Source organism: Pogonomyrmex barbatus, unplaced genomic scaffold (assembly GCF_055798465.1).
Source record: "Pogonomyrmex barbatus isolate J1 unplaced genomic scaffold, ASM5579846v1 scaffold16, whole genome shotgun sequence".
Classification (NCBI taxonomy): domain Eukaryota; kingdom Metazoa; phylum Arthropoda; class Insecta; order Hymenoptera; family Formicidae; genus Pogonomyrmex; species Pogonomyrmex barbatus.
In genome coordinates, this window is record NW_028297112.1 from 1,682,794 (window position 1) to 1,701,234 (window position 18,441).

The 18,441-nt window shown below is 39.2% G+C and overlaps 1 protein-coding gene across 4 annotated transcripts in view; it reads left to right on the forward strand.

Annotated features, from left to right (window-relative positions):
• brat (tripartite motif-containing protein brain tumor) overlaps positions 1-17,128 on the forward strand; it is a 113,195-nt gene extending 96,067 nt beyond the window's left edge. For all 4 annotated transcript variants that reach the window (XM_089074031.1, XM_089074032.1, XM_089074033.1 and 1 more), the window contains one exon: positions 1-17,128. This exon is cut by the window's left edge and continues 15,161 nt beyond it. The gene's annotated coding sequence lies outside the window, so the exon portion shown is untranslated.
• Positions 17,129-18,441: the final 1,313 nt, after the last annotated feature.

The following is an 18,441-nucleotide window of genomic DNA, read 5'->3' on the forward strand; positions in this document are numbered from 1 at the left end:
GAGAAGGGAGAGGAACATTTAAGGACTCTTTAAACACCTAGACATACATCGCGATCTTTATCTTCTTTTTCACAAAAATTTATTTGTGCGATAAAATGGAGGAGAGTTGGTGGAAATGATGCGAAAAATTCGGGTCTCATCTATAAAAGAAAAAAAAAAAAAGAAGAAAGGAAGAAAATACTTTTCAAAGAAAAGATAATACTTTTCGAATATATTACCGCTTGTTATCTATGAACGACAACTTGAATGTATGACATAATATTTTAAATATCGCAAATACATTAAGTGTATCAATTTTAATCATCAATCATCTCTTCGCTCTACCCACTCTCCTCTTTACGCGAGCCAATCGACGCGAGAATCGGGAGAGACGACGGCAAATTCTAATTTCGCCGGAAATCTTGTTTCTTTCCATACATGATGAAAAAAGTTTATTCTTTCTACATGTTATTAAGAGTAATCCTTGTTAATACTCAAGGCTTAGAAGAAATACGCAATTTCTCAAATATTTCCTATGACCTTCTGTTTTTTATACATATATATATATATATATATTTCACAAAAGATATAAAGAAATCATGGATTTTGAGGACCAGTAAGATATCGCATTTTTTTTCGCAAGATATTATTCTACAAAATATGTGTCGATGATTCTGTGCTGTCAACGCTTTTTCTACAAAGTCGATTTCCATCGCTGGGCGAGCGCGTCGAGTCGCGAGAAAAACAGAATTGAGTGAGAAAGAGAGAGAGGGGGGGAGAGGGAAATCGAATTGAGCCGTTTAGCGGAAGAGAGGAATAAACTATAAGTATCTTCACATGTCAATTACTCTAGGGAACATCAAAGCCACGGGTAAAACGTAACCTTTGCGAACCATCAAAGGAAACCTTTTATCCCGCGAGAATCTTTTTTCTACCACCATCTTTCTCCTTAACGTATGTACTTTTTAATGCGTATCCGGTTATCGACCGATTCGTCCACCGCTTCCGCTTCTTCTTGGCACACCGTTCAATTTCGACGCATGCCGATGCGAGAGAGGAACAAACAATACGCAATGAACAAAAGGAGAGCAGAACCGCACCGACCGCGCGAAAAGCGCCATTCGCAGCTTGGAATCCGCGATTCGTTTCACACGAAATGAAAAGAGAGAGGGAGAGAGAGAGAGAGAGAGAGAGAGAGAGAGGAAAAGGAAGATAGAGAGAAACTCGAACAGGTTTTGGACGGGACACGTCCGATTCTTTCTCGATAATATGGCAACGGGACCGAAGTTTGTTTTGAAGGTACCGTTACGGCATACACTTTGTACTTAAAAGAGGAAAAAAAATGGAAAAAATGGGGGATGGGATGGGGAAAAAAAGCGTGAAGTGTCTCGATTTCTTCAAGTGTCGGATTCTCACCTGGTCGATCGACGGGCGATCGTTGATCGAGCTCAGTTGACAAATGCCGGCAATTGTTGATCGAAAATATCAGAGTTGTTCTTTGGAAATTTTATTTTTGCAAGGCAAACCGACATAATTGTAGATCCGCTATATAGAATATAGCGACGGCGGAGAGGAGGATGACAGTTTAATAAGATGTGTATCACGCATATTGTTGTAATTTCCAATGCAAAAGAATAAACGTTCCCTCCGAGCTGATCGACGGACAAAAATTAATGAAATAAGCAAGGGAGCCAAACGAGATAAATAAAAAAAAAAAAAAAACGTGGGAGTAAAGCGACTAGTCTTTCACTGATAACACACATGAACTTTTATACGACTTAACCCTTTCAAGGCACTTTTTTACTACATAACACTAACTTGAAAAGCATATCTTTTTATTAATACATCTGTAAAATAATCTGTTTTTATTAAAAGTTATTATTTAATAAATTAAAGCAAAAAAGAGAAAATGAGTTTACATATCGATTTTAAAAGATAATCTTCAATTTTCGTTCCGTATAAATAATGCCCTCGCAGAATTTTCGTAGAATTCGAATTCCAACTCTCGAAACTTGTTTTCCGACATGAAATCTCGAAATTTCGCGATTGTTTTTTCGCGACTACGCGAAGCAACTCGTGTCGAAATTTTTCAAACGAACCAAATTGACGTGCGAGGGAATTCAAGTCTGATTGTTAGGTGTTTTAAAGTTGAACGAATGAAATTTACAATCATTACGTTGTCGGAAATGCGACACTTTTATCGACTAATTCCATTTTGATAATCATACGTAGATTCGTTAGAATTAGAAATTAGTTATACTTTTAACGACGTAGAGATCAGACTGTATAATTGTTTGATGAATTATAGAATGCGCAAGAATTTTTTATAGAATGCAGGACGCAGTATTGATCGTTGGTATAAGGGTGAATGTTTTTTTTTTTATTGTTATACCTAGCGAAAGTCTCGAAAGAATATGTGATTCTGTTTTCGATTTGGGGAAGCGTTTTGATAGATCGAACGATGATTAATTTATAAACAATCTATTGTTTTTAAATAGTAAGACAACACTATCTCTCGATTTAAGAAATATTCTCCCGATTAGTACACATTCAACAAGGATAACAGACTAATATCTCATACAAATAAGTAAACAAAAAAAATGATATCACACTTACATCGAATTATTGATAAATTTCAATCGAAATATTCTCTTTCACGTCCCGCACTTATAAATAATCTTAAACTTGCAACATTCCTAAAGCGAATGCTCAAAGAAAAATCATTTCGTTCGAATCTGAGAAAAAAACATTCGCGAAACATGTCTCCCTGAATTTTCCATTTTCCATCGTAAAGAAAGTCAAAAATGAAAAGAAAAAAAAAATCTACGAAATTTCTACGTAAATTATTATTCTTCACGAACTTAAACGTTCAACTTAGCAAATCAAATCTGGTGATTGTTAGCAATTAATCTCTTTCCACTGACGAATATAAAATATAAGGCAATTTTCATTAGGAACAATAATTTCATACAACTTATATACTTCAGAATAATGCAGAAGGATAATGCGAAGCAACCTCTATTCAGTTTCTCATTCGGTTTTTCCTCATTGCGTGATCTGGATCCGGCCTACGATATCGATATCGCGCTTAACTTCCATCTCCACGCGACGCGATAATGATAGGCATGAGGCCTTTATTAATCTCTGGTGTTGAATCTTTATTCGATATTCGTTGAATTCGCTCGCGCGGAGGCGGATCTTAAGCAGATTGATAGAGAATATCTTGCTCGCTCAAACGAACTGAATCCCTGTCGAGGGGGTTGCTCGCCAGGGACCGAGTTGAATCATTAAGAGGGATGACCGATAGACTTTAAAGGGGGTACGCGCAGCGAGAGAAAGGGAAAGGAATGGAAGAATAGGAGGGAAGAGAGAAAGGAAGATTTTTAGAGTATTATTTTGTCATGGTAGTGTTTATCATATTTATAAGTATATACGTACGTATTAGAGAGCCAATGTATCGATTAACGGTTAAAAATATACACGCATATTTAACGTATGTAAACGTATAGGTATTTTAGGAAACGCACTAATTATCGAACTAATTATCGAAGTATGATATTAACAATTTATCGGATACGTTATATAACATGTTTGTATGTAATTTTTAATTATTGATTAACTGCGTTTTGCTCATGTTGCGGGGGGAATTTTTATCGTGTGAAACGTTCAAGTTATCGCATTTGCAGATTTGTATTTGTAGGAATATGCAGTGGTTTCCGGGTGCGTTCTTAGTGGTGACTTTGTAGGCATTTGATTGTGCTTTGAGCCCTTCTGCCCTCGATTTTTCTCAAAAAACATTAAAAATATTCGTAAATATAATTAATCAGGTCATAAACACCAAAATCATTCTGAAAATTTCTTTTATTTATAGAATAGAAAGAGAACATCCTCCAATTTTAAAATACAGAAAAATATCCCAAAAATACAGAATGACGCGTCCTAATAAAAATAGCATAAGCAATCTTTATCGAGAAGAGAGCGACGGTAGCACAACTAAAGTCTACAAAGCGATGTTGTTAACAGCCTAAGAAGAAGAAAAAGAAGAAGGAGGAAGTGGAGATGAAGCAGTAGTCTTCTGCGAACGGTTATCACGTACGACTGTGCTATTTGTACAATTATACGATCATTACTATTACATTGCTATGACATTATTATTACGACAGTTACTATTATCACGCATTATAATATCACTATAATATATATATATATATATATATATATATATATATATATATATATATATACATATATATACGCCACCACCGTTAATTATCGATCTTGATGTCGTCCTTCGATCTCGATCGAACGCGACGTACCTCGATCGTTCGCGCGCGATCGAGCGTTCTGATTAAACGTCTTATAGAAGTATACAGATCGGAATTTAGGTACACTTATCGAGTCGGAGGTTTCGTGTAAATATGATCGTGTGTATCATACGCATACAGGACCGCCGTTTGTGCGTCGTGCTAATTCCCCGTTTTACCCCATGCAGGTGATGCCGCCACCTATTTAAATATCGCGGCGTTAAGCAGCGCGCTTGTCAGAGTGTTGTAAATGTATAGTCGCTTTTTGCTAACTAACCTCCCGCGAGCGAGAACATATGGAAAAGTAATGATAAACTGTAACTGAACACCAATACCGTAACGATATCAATCCCCCACCCCCATCCCCACCTTCACCCCCCCCCCCTTTTAACAGCGTTTTAGAATTACTTCCCGTCCGTTTCTATGCGCCCCAAACTTATCGAGTTAGTTAGTCCCCGCGATTAGTCGCGTGGTTTTAATTGATTTCCGTCACGTGACCACGTGAGCGAGTGGCGATCGATCGAATCTCAACGGAAGAGAAGACACCTTCGCGTTCTCGATTTAAAATTCTACGATACCGCTCTACTCGATTTACGGCGAATATTATTAATTTTATATTTCGCCTTACGCTCGAACTGAAAAGCTTTGAACGCAGGCAATTAACTGTAACGATCGTACGGCCGGCGAATAATCAAAGAATAATCCGCAATGTTTTGTTGCATGTTAAAAGCTACTTTGCGCCGTAACAATAATCCTCTCTAATCCCATTGTTGCGAAATAGACAAACTAGGTCATTACTAATAACTTAGAAATCGAAGATCAATATCGCGTTTAAAACGATAGTAGACGTGAATTATGCAGTTATGCCATTTTCATAAGAAGAAAGAGCCAATATTAATTTCTCCGCATTTACAATTTGCGTAACGTGACATCGCCAACAAGTAAAACAGTCTCAGAGTGAAAATGTTGATTTTATTTCCAAGGGAAGGAAAAAGAATTCTTTAATCGTTTTATGATTAAAATATTTGCCGAGGCAGCGTTAAATTATACATACATGGAGGAATATATGTACTTGCACGCGAGCTTTAATATCATTGAGAATAACATTGCATTGTTCCGACTGGCGTAATGCGCGTGTGATTGATCCTTCTTAAGGGACAATAGTTTCCCATTGTTTCAAAATTCGCAGATAAGCGGAAAATCTTTGTTAACGGGGTTTATCGCGATCTCGCATCTCTCAAAGGCTCTTGGGATATTTTTTATACTAATTTTACGATATTATATATATTTTAGCGGAGTTTCGCTGCTCATTGCGCTCATACTAAATATACGGCGCCGCTTTATCGCAGTAATGTCAATAGATCGATACCGACAATCGGCGGCGCGGAGCGTATTCCGCGTGTTTATATTGCGCGTTCGATAGCATGCATATGTTGTCTTCAATTTCCACAAATTCCCCGAAATCCGTAATATCGCAATTAACGCCGAGTCTCTCTCTAACTAACTCTCCAATCTAATGTGCATCGCGAGCGGCTGATTCAAGGCCTGGCGCGGCACAATATCCGTCGTTTTGCACACATATTTACGTCGTTACATCAAATTGGGCGTGTAACGTCGTGCAACGTGCCTGCCGGTGCGAGATCATTCTAGGAGGATGCGTGAAACGGCGTTTCGCTTTATCTCCGAAGTACGAAAGCTCGCGGTTGTTGCGGGAAAGGAGTAATTTAACGCTCGCGTGCAAGTATTCGTGCCCTCGGTTGTTACTACGAGAGAGAGAGAGAGAGAAACAGCGGAATTAATTCTATATTCTCGCGGTGTAGCATACGCGGTGGTAAATCTCCCTTTCGCGCGGAAAGTCACAAATCCCGAAAATGCGATTTCGCGATGAGTTGAGAATTTTACTCAAGCGGTTGCGAGGCTCGAGGCACTCTCTCTTTCGCGGTGACGCGGGGGGGGGGGGGATTCTTTGAAACGAGATATTTTTTCCTCGTTACACCGAGAGACGTGCTGGATTATTACTTCTGCGATGTCTTGTATTATTTATATCAACATCGAAGCTTTTGAGAGACTGCTTTTTAATCCGTCGTTAATGTTTGCGAGTTAGAGGGACGGCGACGCCCATTGCGAATTATCGCTAACGCTGTTACAAAGTTGCCGCGGTAATCTTGTCTGTGAAACGAAGACAACATTTCGATATGTCTTATCGATACACCGATAGCTGCACCGTTTAATAGGAGGGTGCACATTATGTCGCGATATGTCACCAGCGATACGGAAAATGTACTATTTGTTGCTGAAATGTTAATTGTCCTCTCTATTAAGCGATAATTATTAACGTACGGCGCGTAGAGCCGGCCTTTGTAAAAATTCGTTGACCATTCCTCTGACTAGAATATTTTTCTGCACACAAATTATTTTTTTACCGGGAGAATACGCGAGAGTTAAGGGCTTGATGCGATGACGCGAGTGCTGATTAACCAAGTTAATGTTTGCGCGATCATCGTTTTTACCGATTATTTCGGATATTGTTCAACCAGTACATATATATGTGTCGTTTCTCGTTTTTCAATCTCGCCACGCACAATAAATATTTATACTGTACGGTAAATAGTATTAGTAGAAGTAACTTTGTCTCGTGATGAATAGATGAAAAAGAAATCAGTTGTCAATGCGAATAATCGAAAAGAAGAGTAATTGTCAAATAATACCTCGCCAGTGTCCAAATTGGAGAGAATTATTTTGTTAATGAACAATACTACGATCCTCGTGGTGGTAAGATGCAAGATCCAATATCATTTCACCCTGGTTTGGGGGGGTGTAGAATTAACCCGATGTTATACAAGACTTCGCGATTCGCTAAGTAGCCTAACGCAGCTTGCAATCAGAATCCAAATGTCTCGAGAACATGCGGCGCTCTGTGTTTTCTTCGCCGTGTTTTAGCGCTGAATGCGGCTACTAAGCTTCGTTTCTTTGCTAACGATTTGCTAAGGATTCACGTTCGAAATTAGCAGAATGGAAGAATCAGACGTTGTGTGCGTTGAAAATTCAAAAATGCAATATTATCCTACAACATGAATTTAGGAAAAGGCCTTTGTTGAACACGTAGTATTCGCAAATAAGCCTTAACGAGACCCTTTTCGAAACAAAACTTTATTCCCTTTCCTTTTTAATTAGTGGGATATTTAAGGAAAATTAATAAGAGTGAGTGAGTAAAATAATTAAAAAAAAAAAAAAATGTGCAAAGGGTTGAGACCGTCGATAAGAATCTAAGATATATCTCTAAGATATATCTCTCTCTACGCAGGGAGAATCACATTGCGATCGCGAATGCGTTTAGCGCTAAAAGGCGTGCCGAGAACGCGGTCTGTTATCCCGTAATAATGCGAGCAAATCGATAACTACTTTCCTTCGGCGACGTTATGATCGCGCGTATATCTTTGTAGGATTTAGGCCAGTTGTGTAGTAAAGCGCTATATAGTAAGCCACGTAGTCGAGGTACTCCGCGCTAGGGAGTACCCGTTATAGGGATCTCTTTATATTAAGTAAGGACTTTAAGATAGCCACTCGGTTTTTCTCTTCTTGTCGATAGGTATTATAGGCGGGGTCCACCTCAGGGTCGACCGCAGTCACGCGTGTAGATTAGCAATAGTGAGTCGTAGCATAGCGATTATTTCGACGCACCTATTATTATAACAACCCTTCGCGCGCGGTTACGAAAGAGAAATGGCCTCCCCATGGATTCCAAGTGCGTATCACGTATATACGCGCCCCCCGTTCCCCCGCATATCCCTCTCGTTCGGTCGCGAGTCCCTCGCCAGGGGTGGTGGGCCGAAGGGCCAGCTATTGGAGCGAAGAGGATCCTCCGTATTTTTGTCTCGTTGGACGTTGGTCGTATCGATAGGCAGGATGCTTCTTAACACGCGCCAAATATCTTGAGGGGTATCTCGTATCGATATCTCTTTAAACACGCCATTTTTTATTCTTTTTTTTTTCTATTTGAAGGGAAAAAGACATAATAAGAGGATATTTTATTAAATACGATACAGACGCGGAGAAGATCGCTTTACTTAGCGATTCGCGACATAATCTTGTTACTTGAGGAGAATTAAAAACGATAAGAAGGATAATTCAATTGAAATCCTGCGGTGATGGCGCGTGTTAAGAACACACTTCGTATCGTCATTATTAAACATTTGAGAAAATTTATTTTTCTACTGCATACATCGCGCCGCTGTGTCGCACAACAGCGAGCATCTTCGTTTTGCGAAGCGGAATTCTCTCGTGATTCTCATGATGATCTTCGAGCCGGAAGCGATTCGGAAAATCGGAGATGGTTAACACTAGAACACCGGAATACGGAGTCCGTTCTGATAATCTCGTTTACGACTTAACGGCACGTCTCGAGGGAGAGATAAGGAACATGTATCTCTCGACGCTAGAATATTCTATTTTCTTTGTCGATATGTTTTCGGAGACGTATTGAGCATCGCCTGTGCGAAGCTCCACGTGCAAGGACACCACTTTTACCCTCGATCCTTTAGGAAACTTCTGCCTTCTTCTCCTTCCTCTTTTTGCACATGGCGAGTTTTGAGGAAGCGTCACGTGTATAACGCATTCTGCAAGATGTATATAGGCATCCGCATGCGGTGCGGCGCGTGTCATGCCGCAAAGTTGTTGCTCTTTTCTATGCATTATTTAGCGCTCGACTCGGTTTCCGCTTTGATTGCGCACGTCGAGTTTCTGGAGGTTTCTCCGGCGGTTCGATCGAGAAACGAAGCCGGACGTTCTAGTGTTAAGCAAATACAGATAGGAATCTTTCTGCGATGAGACGCCGAGAGGGGCGAGGGGGTGATTATAAGACAGGATCGAAATTCCGCTAACCCGGGAGAACCGGGAGATTTGAAAAGAAAGGGGAAGGGGGGAGGAGAGAGGAAAAGAGAGAGAAAGAAAGGAGGGTAGTCGGACATTTCTCTCTGTTTTCAGATCGAGGAGATCGCGACAACGCACACATATTTTACGCACACGAGAACAGAGGAAGAGGGGTGGGAGGAGGAAAGGGGTGGGGAGGAAAAGGGAAGGAAGGAAGGAAGGATTAACGTAAGCAGCACATAAGCGTGAAAGACGCGTACACGTATCGATTATGCTATGCGCGCACAACATTCAACACGATCACACATTATAACCGTTGTATAAAGAAATCGCCGTTAGCGTAACTACTACCTTCGCAGGGGGATTGTGTATAAAGAAACATTTCGCATGCACATTTTCACACGCACCACTCATATTCTCCCCGCGGCATTAGTATCCCTCTTTCGCGTCTCTGCGCTCTTTGCTATTAAACGAGAAGCGGTTAGTCGAGGTCTCGAAGAAACGATCGTAAATCGGATCGAAAAGGAAAAAAAAGGAAAAGGAAACAATCGTACGCTTCCTCGAAGAAAATAGATTCACCTCGCGAGAAGACATCGCTTTCTGATGATATGCTTAATTTTGGATATCTAGAAATATCCATCGGATATATTCACGCTATGTAGGTGATATATCCGCGAAAGTTAGTGCTGGTACAAAGAAATGTCGCTTCAGGCGGAGCCAAGCAAGAGAGAAAAGAGAGAGAAGAGAGAGAAGAGAGAGGAAAGAAAAATGGGAGAATTTGAGAAAATCGCCGCGAGCAAGGTCGCACCTCTTGGAAGTCGCACTACCACCTTGCACACATTTTCTCATCCATCCTTTAAGACTGAATGATTCTTCATATGTCCTCGCGTGACTTCTGAAAGAGGCGTGACGTGCGTACGCAATCCTCGTTTCCTAAGAAAAAGAGAAAAAAGGGGGAGGGAAAAGAAGGAGCAGAGACGAGAAAGAAATTGCACTTCATGACGATAATACGCACGAGGCAAACAGATGCATGAGGTACGCTGCGTGAACGAGAAAGAGAGATTGGACGATAAAAAAAGCGATGAGGGTAATCTGTGCATTTTTTAAACAAACCACTTCGGTGTATTTTTCGTCGCGAGAATTTGACGCTTCTCGACGTAAGGGCCGGCTGTGTGCAGCCCTGGGTTTTGCCTTCGCGAGGAAAATGGGTCTTTCTCTCGAAGGGACGTACGTTCGAAAGTTACATGTGAAAAGGTAAAGCTCTCGAGAATAAACGATGGATGAAAAATGGATAAAAGAAAGAAGGGCGCGGGACAAGAGTAGGGATATTATCGAAACGTAATTGATAAAAAAGACGAAAAAAAAAAAGAAAGAAAAAAAGACATAATAACAATTGATTCTAACTCTATCTCTATATTCTTCTACCAATTATATTTTTCTAATTATATTTGTACGTTGACTCGTAAGCTAATCGACCAAGCGACTTCGTGCTTGTGGTAGAACGAGGACGAGAGGAGATAAAAACGCGACAAAATTACTAAAAAAAAAAAAAAGGAAAAAGGGCGAGAAAGATGGAATAGGAAACGGAAAAGGAACATAGAGACGTGTTGCTGAATTAAAACGGAAAAGCGAGATGAAAGCAGCGAGGCTCGCGTTACACTTCGTGATAACTACAATAAATTGGGTCGCTCGTTTTCGCGTAGACGATTCGGTCTATCTTTTTTATTCTCGACGATCAGCCCTTTATTCTTACAAGCTACGTAACTCTACAGAAGCACACGTGCACACGGCACGGAACTTCGAATCGATGTAATTTCGGATCAGAGCGTTCTAAAAAAAAAAAAGAGGGCGGAAGCGACCTTTAAACTCTTTCGTCGCAACGGCGAGGATACGCGCGTTTCTTCCCCCGATCGCAATATTTAAAAAGCTGATCTCACTGAAATTATATCGATTTCAATTCCCGCGCACGTACCACTCCGGGTCGCGTTTTCGGAAGAATCAATATCCCCGCGATGTGATCGCGATGTATTCCATTCGCGGGCAGAGCTGGGTTGCTTTAACGTCGAAGATACCAGGACGATCAGCCATCCCTTTTGCATAATTCATCTGCAGAATTAAAAGAAAAAAAAAAAAGAATTATCGCTTGAAGTTAATTGCACTTTCTCAATCGAGATTCGTTCAGAAATCTCCGAGGAGAACAGAGTCTCATGGAAAATTCACAAAGCTAAGCCTTTTTTTCAGCGTTCATTAACTCGAACAAGCGGAATGGAAGAATTCGCCTTGTGTTTAAAATTCTCTTTTTTGATCTTTTTAATCCAGGCTTGTAATGTATTCTTTTTCGTTCGCTCAGCTCTGCGTGCAAAAATGCGGTTATACTTAAGACTCTAAAACGTATGCACAAAACCGTATCAGATCGAATTTAATCCGATTTCATGCGCTTGTATGCCGCGCCTGGTTACCGACGACAGTCTTTCGGTCGAAAAAAGAAAGAGAAATAAAAAGAAGGGAGAAAGAGAAAGAGATATATCTACTCTGTCTGATCCAGTACGAATGTCGGCTCTATCGTAATATATTATCGCGATCTTCAAAAGCGCTATTCGGAATTTTTCGTGCGGTACGGCGAAGAAATTCTTTCACTACGATTAAAGCAATCTATTAGAAATTATTTTTATACTGCAAAAGAATTCTCGTTCGATGCGAAATATGCATTTGTAACGAATGTCAAGCGGATCATTAAGCTCTATCAGATTTTCCTACGGATTTTCCGCGTCAAAAGAGGTCAGTCCGATTGGGCGACAGTGAACTAATATTAATTATCAAGCTGCTATAATAACATTATAATAATTAATGAATTATTACTAACAATATAAACTGCGACCATGATATCCGCCGAGCAATATTTAATAATATTGCGGATTAAACGGCCCCGAGGCTTTCATCGACGCGATCGAGGTGATGTTTGCTCTTATTAAATCAAAAAGATAAACAAGTCTCTCTCTTGTGAGTGAATCACAAAGTTCGTATTTTTCTGTATAACGGAGCGAGATGATGCACACCGACGCGTTCTCTATAGAGCCATGGCACTTGTTACGACTAATTTCGCACGAGAGTACGCACGAGTACGCGATTCGCGAGGGGTGGAGAAGAAGAGGAAGGGGGCGCGGTGGCTCGAGATCGCAAAATGGAAAGTGAAAACCAAACGGGGAAAGAGCGAACGTCGGGCCCGGAGCGCGGCACTCTTTCTTCGAGCGGACGCACCAGACGCAAAACAGAGAACAAAAAAAAAAAAAGAAAAAAGCGATTTTATTAATCAACGTGCAGAATAATAAACTCGAAGTTCAGTCTCGAACGGCGCGGACAATTCTTTTATATCGCGTTTATCCGGCGTTGTTAAGTCTTAGCGTTAATGATCGGCCAAAGGAAATGCACACCAATGTGGCGTACACACACACACACACACACACACACACACACACACACACACACACACACACACACACACACACACACACGTACGTGCGCGCACTACATTCACACAATTGGAAACGGTAACACACAAATACACACGAAGCAAGAACTCTTCATTTTCTTACCGCTCCTTCCGGGTGTAGAAACAATGAGAATCGAAGGGACACCGGTTTCACTCGGCGATCAGCCGTTTACACATTTCACACGTCGATTGTCACGAGCGACTGGGAGTCACCGATGTTCTGCAAACATAACAAGTGCACATTTCCTTATAACAAAACATACGTACACACATCTATACATAGACACGTACATACACGTACGCGTCTCGCAAGAATCTCTGCGAGCCCGTACGAATGGTATCTGCATATTTAATTGCGTACGTATATACATATATTAATCACGAACACGCGTACACGAGTATCTATACGTACACGTTTGTAATATGTATATACATTGTATTATCAAAAGAGGTGAAGTAAAACGTAAGTTGCTCGCGGCTACTTCGAGAAATCAAATTTGCGTGTGCGCGGACAATGAGGACGTGTGAGGAAACGAGAGAATGAGAGTGAGAGAACGGACGCGAAGGGGGACGAAAAATGATGGAGATAAGTGAATAATAATAATTAATGATGACTGTAAACGGTTAAACAAGCGCCGCGGGGGGGGGGGGGGCACGGGGCGCACGTGGTCGATATCCTCGGATGTTTTGCGCGTGAGTAAACGAAGATGAGGGAATCGAGTGTGCAGCATTCGGAGTGCTCGCGATGGCCAATATTGCAAATATTCACGTGGAAATATTTTCCAGCGATAATTATAAATAAATAAATTTTAAGTTCGACGCGACCCATTGGCGGGAAAATTGTCAAATAAAATTCGCGATAAATGCAAAAATTGAAAGATACTCCAACTCACTTTGCACTTTGTATTTCTCGATGAAATATATTCTTCAACAAATTAAAAATTGCAAAATGTTTTGATAAAAATTGCGAGTCTGTGAAAGAAAAATAGGTGCTCTTTAAGGACGCGTTTCGAGGATAATTGCTTTCATGTATACAAAATGTGTTTCATGTATACAAGAAAATTGTTACTTCTTTTTTTTTTTTATCGCGAGATATAACAGCGATTCCATCGCGATCACTCTGATAAAGCTTGCGACGATAACGTCGGTGCTCCTTCGTCATGCTTCCTGTTTGATAACGTCGAATGGGGGACGACATTGCGAACAATATTTGTGACGTTTCGGTGACTGCACCGGTTTTTAAATCGCGAAGTGGCGTTCAGTATAATGAATCGATGAAAACGGCTGTAAATCTGTATAAAGGGTTTTCCAATTGAAATAATTATTTTATTAACTTGGTCGTTTGTACGGTGTGCGGTTTTTGCGGTGTAACGAAGAGAGAGGATATATTCGGAGGCGATAATATATATGTATACGTGCGCGCTTGGAATTGGCTCAATTCTTCCTCAATCGCGAGAAGATCAACCGCCTTCAAATGTATTTTTGTTACTGACAACGTTAGACGTACACTTGAGAATAAGAAGGAAAAACTTAAATATAAATATAATAATATAATAATATAAGCGTTAAAAATTATAATATAAACATTTTCTCTCAGAGAAAAAAGAATTCCCCAGTTTATGGTCGTTTTCGAGTAAGCGTATCGGGCAATTTTGATGCGTGAAACAAATCTTCGTTGAAATTCAAGTCTACGATTTTCAATATTGAAGGCATCGGATATTAAAACGTTGCAGTGCATCTCTGCCGAGGATTACTCCGAGTCTCGTATCAGGAGTTTCCCGAGAAAAAAGGAAAGGAAAAAGGAAAAACAGGAAGTGAAAAACAGCGCTCTCAAGTGTACGTCAGACTTTGCTCGTACATGCGACGGTGACGTTGTTGATAGAACGGATTCGCGTTACGATACGTGCTTGCGCGTACGATTTTGAACGAGAGGAGGAAGCACAGATTTTTGCTATCGCGGATACGGCACGTCGAGAAAGTTGAGAAGGATTTTTCGCGACGGTGATGCGACGGATCGGCGCAACCCCTCGTTCGCAAAGCCCCCCCCCCTCGGCCATCGATTCACGTTTGTTTGGTTTTTATTGTCAGAAGTTTCTATTTTTCCATAATATGATAAGGGACGATATTTACTACTGATGTGTGTATATGTGTGTGTGTATGTGTGTGTGTGTGTGGTGATGCATGTACGTGAATGGCAATGTCCGATTAACAGAACGAGAGAAAGAGAGAGAAAGAAGAGAGAGAGAGAGAGAGAGAGAGAGAGAGAGAGAGAGAGAGAGAGAGAGAGAGAGAGAGAGAGAGAGAGAGAGAGAGTAATCAGATCGAAGCAAGTTTTATAACGACAATGGTTTGTTAAGTATTAGAAAGAAGCCACACATGTTTGCGGAAGGTACTTTAACAGTGCCCATCAACGGGGTTCGAAAATCGCGTTCGCAATGTTGATAAAGGTGTTGTTAGTTTAGTCGAAACCGATTATAAGATTTGTAAGGAAAAAAATAAAGATTTACGAACGAACTCCTTGTTCTTGATTTTCTTCTTTCTTTCTTATCTCTTTTGGATTTTCGAGCCCCGTGTCTGTTATTACCTGTGACGAAAAATGACGAGAGAGAGAAAGAGAGAGAGAGAGAGAGAGAGAGAGAGGGGCGATGAAGATAAAACAAGAAATGTACGTAATGTTGTAGAGTTATCCAAGTTGAAATGATAAGGATGCGAAAAGGTGACGCGAAGTGAAGGCGAATTGAATACGAGTGAGTGCGAGCGAGAGGGAAAGACAATTTTTTTCTTGTTATGAACTAAGTGTGCCTAGTCAATAGAGAATATATCTCGTCAATTTTAATATTATATATATTATATATATTATATATATATTACTACGATTATATGATTTAAACTTGATACTCTCTGTAATATTAACGATGTGAAAAGCTATCAAATGCGAGGAAAAGGGGAGAAAACGAAGAAAAGGAGAAAAAAAAAACGTAATGAGATGCGACAATGATTGTGCTGTGTTGTACTACGAAATGTTGGCCTGTGACTTATATTTGTAGCGATTATACGTACGTACCCGTACCCGCATAAAAAAAAAAGAAAAAAAAGGTAACAATCAGAATACAATGAAGTAACGATATGCGAGTGTTTCACATACACACACACACACACACACACACACACACACACACACACACACACACGTACGTACGTACCTATATATATGTGTCTATATATGTAGGTGTGCGACTTTTTTCAGTCGGATGAGAGCCGGACCCCTTGAAGAGAATCGCGAACGATCGATTGCAATCGATGAAGCGGAAATAATCTCTCTCGCAATGTAAAATATCAATTTCTAATTCTTGTCGAATACGTGTTTTTTTTTTTTAAGGAAGCAATAATTATTTTTTATCGGAAGAAAAAGGAGCATTCAAAATCAATTGAATCGTGTACAGAGCGCAGCTCGCTTTGGTCAAAAGTTGTCAATTTTTGCGAATTATTCGAAATTATCAAGAACATCGGTCAAGAAACTTCGCGATTCTTATTCTTTAATCATGCATGAGAACCAAAGCTCTCAATAATAATCGAATGACAAGAGCAGCATTCATGCGTGCTTCGATTCATATTGAGAGTAGAAAATTTGAGAGAGCCACGGGAATGAGAAAAGAAGACAAAAGCGTTTTGCAAATAGCAAACGGTAAAATGGATCAACGATAAATTCATTTGACTCTTTGTTGCTCTCTCTTATTTTCTCCTGCCCCTCTTTGTTTCTTTCCCTCTCTGTGTGCCCCCCTCTCTCTCTCTCTCTCTCTCTCTCTATCTCTCTCTCTCTCTCTCTCTCTCTCTCTCTCTCTCTCTCTCTCTTTCTCTCTCTCTCTCTCTTTATCATACATTTCGCGTGTTGAAGATATGAAATATAGTTTGAAAGCGTATGGCACGAATAGCGAAATCGAAAAATAATAAAAATCACGCACGTGAAAATGCGAGTACGAGTATGTGTGTACGTGTGTGTTTGTCGTATGTATGAGAAAGAAAGGCATCGAGCGAAAAATATTTTTTCTAATAAAGACTCGTCCCAGTCATGGCAAACGCAACCCCCTTGTTATGTGCGAAAATAATTCGCTACTAATAATTGATTCGTTGTAAAAACAATTGGATGTAGATGAGAGATGTTGGATCGTAGAAACAGATAGGATGAGAGAGAGAGAGAGAGAGAGAGAGAGAGAGAAAGAGAAAGAGAGAAGAAAAAAGAGAAAGAGAGAGAAAGGAGGATAATTTCTTTTAAAACCAAAGACGACGTAAGAGGAATAAGATAGTGAGTGAGAGAAGGAGGGGAGAAAAGCCAGAGGCAGATATTAAAGGGTCATATCAAGATTGGTTATGGAATAAGAAGGCTATTTATTTAGGATATAACTAAATGGTCTGTTTTAATGTGTCACGGGCTACACGTACTGTACTATAATATCTAATAATAAAGTATTTTGTTTGCTTCAAGAAATTTCGCGCTTTATTTCACCGTCATCCTTTTTACTTTACACAATAAAAAATGATAAGTATAAAGAAATAATTACTGTGTATCTATTGCTTTTAACATATGAATCTAAGCACGTGAGTATCAAATCAATATATAAGCGAGCCGATAGCGTCGTCGGAATTAACGTTTACTTATACTACTGGCAATTGATGTAGCCGTCTGAAAGTAAAAGAGGCAACGCTTAACAATATAAATTAACAATATAAATTGAAAATATTTAATAAAGTGACTAATACATTACATTTTATTTTATTTAAAAAATGTTATTATTGTTTTTATGATTCCAAAAAAAAAAATTTGAAATAAAAGACTTCGAATAATGAATATTGCATGGTCGATTAAATCATGTGCGTCGAGAAGTAACAATGTTATAAAGTTTCCTAATAATAATACAGTAAAATATGTTACATAAATACAGAATATTTGAATTTATTAAATATTTGACAAGTCAATGCATCTGATACTAATTTTAATTATTCATAATCAATATATTTATTTATTATGTTTATATACATTTAATATACATATATTTTTACTTTGCACATGTTAAGATTATTTTATGTTAATATAATAAATTAATTAATATTATATTTTTTAATAAATTTATCTCTAACTCTCTCGTCAACATTTTCAATTTATCTCGTTTTAATAAAGCAGAAATTATAATAGAAGTGTGCAAAGGTATTCTTTCATTTGTAGATATTTCAAATAGATCTTTTTTGTAAATTTTCTTCATTTAAAATGATATAATTATACGTTCCTTAGTAGAAAGAGAAGAAAAATAACAAACGTATAACAGGGAATATACAGTGAGGAAGAAATAAAATTCTCTCGTTTATATCGAAGTCTGTCCATGTTGCGTGAGCAACTCGTCCGAGGAAAGTATAGAAAATACCGGATAACGAAACGAGGAGGCAAGATATATAGTTAGGAGGTAAGTACATAACTATTTCTCTACATTACGATAGAACTTTTCCAATCCAGTGGGCCTTCGCAGCCATTCATTGATGTTTCCAAAGCGTTCTTCTCCACATATAAACCCAACCTCGTAAAAGATTTCCTCGCCAACGGATTAACTAAATTACTATTCTGAAACTTCATCTGTATATGCGTATTATGAAGGAAAAACGTCCAACTTGTTATTATTATTTCATTACTGAGAAATATTTGAGAATTTTGAGATGTTCTTCAATTTAATTTAAGATCGACTTTTTTACGTTCTACGTGGTTTTGTCATAATTGTTTCCCTCAAATCAAAATATTTTTCATTCGCATCG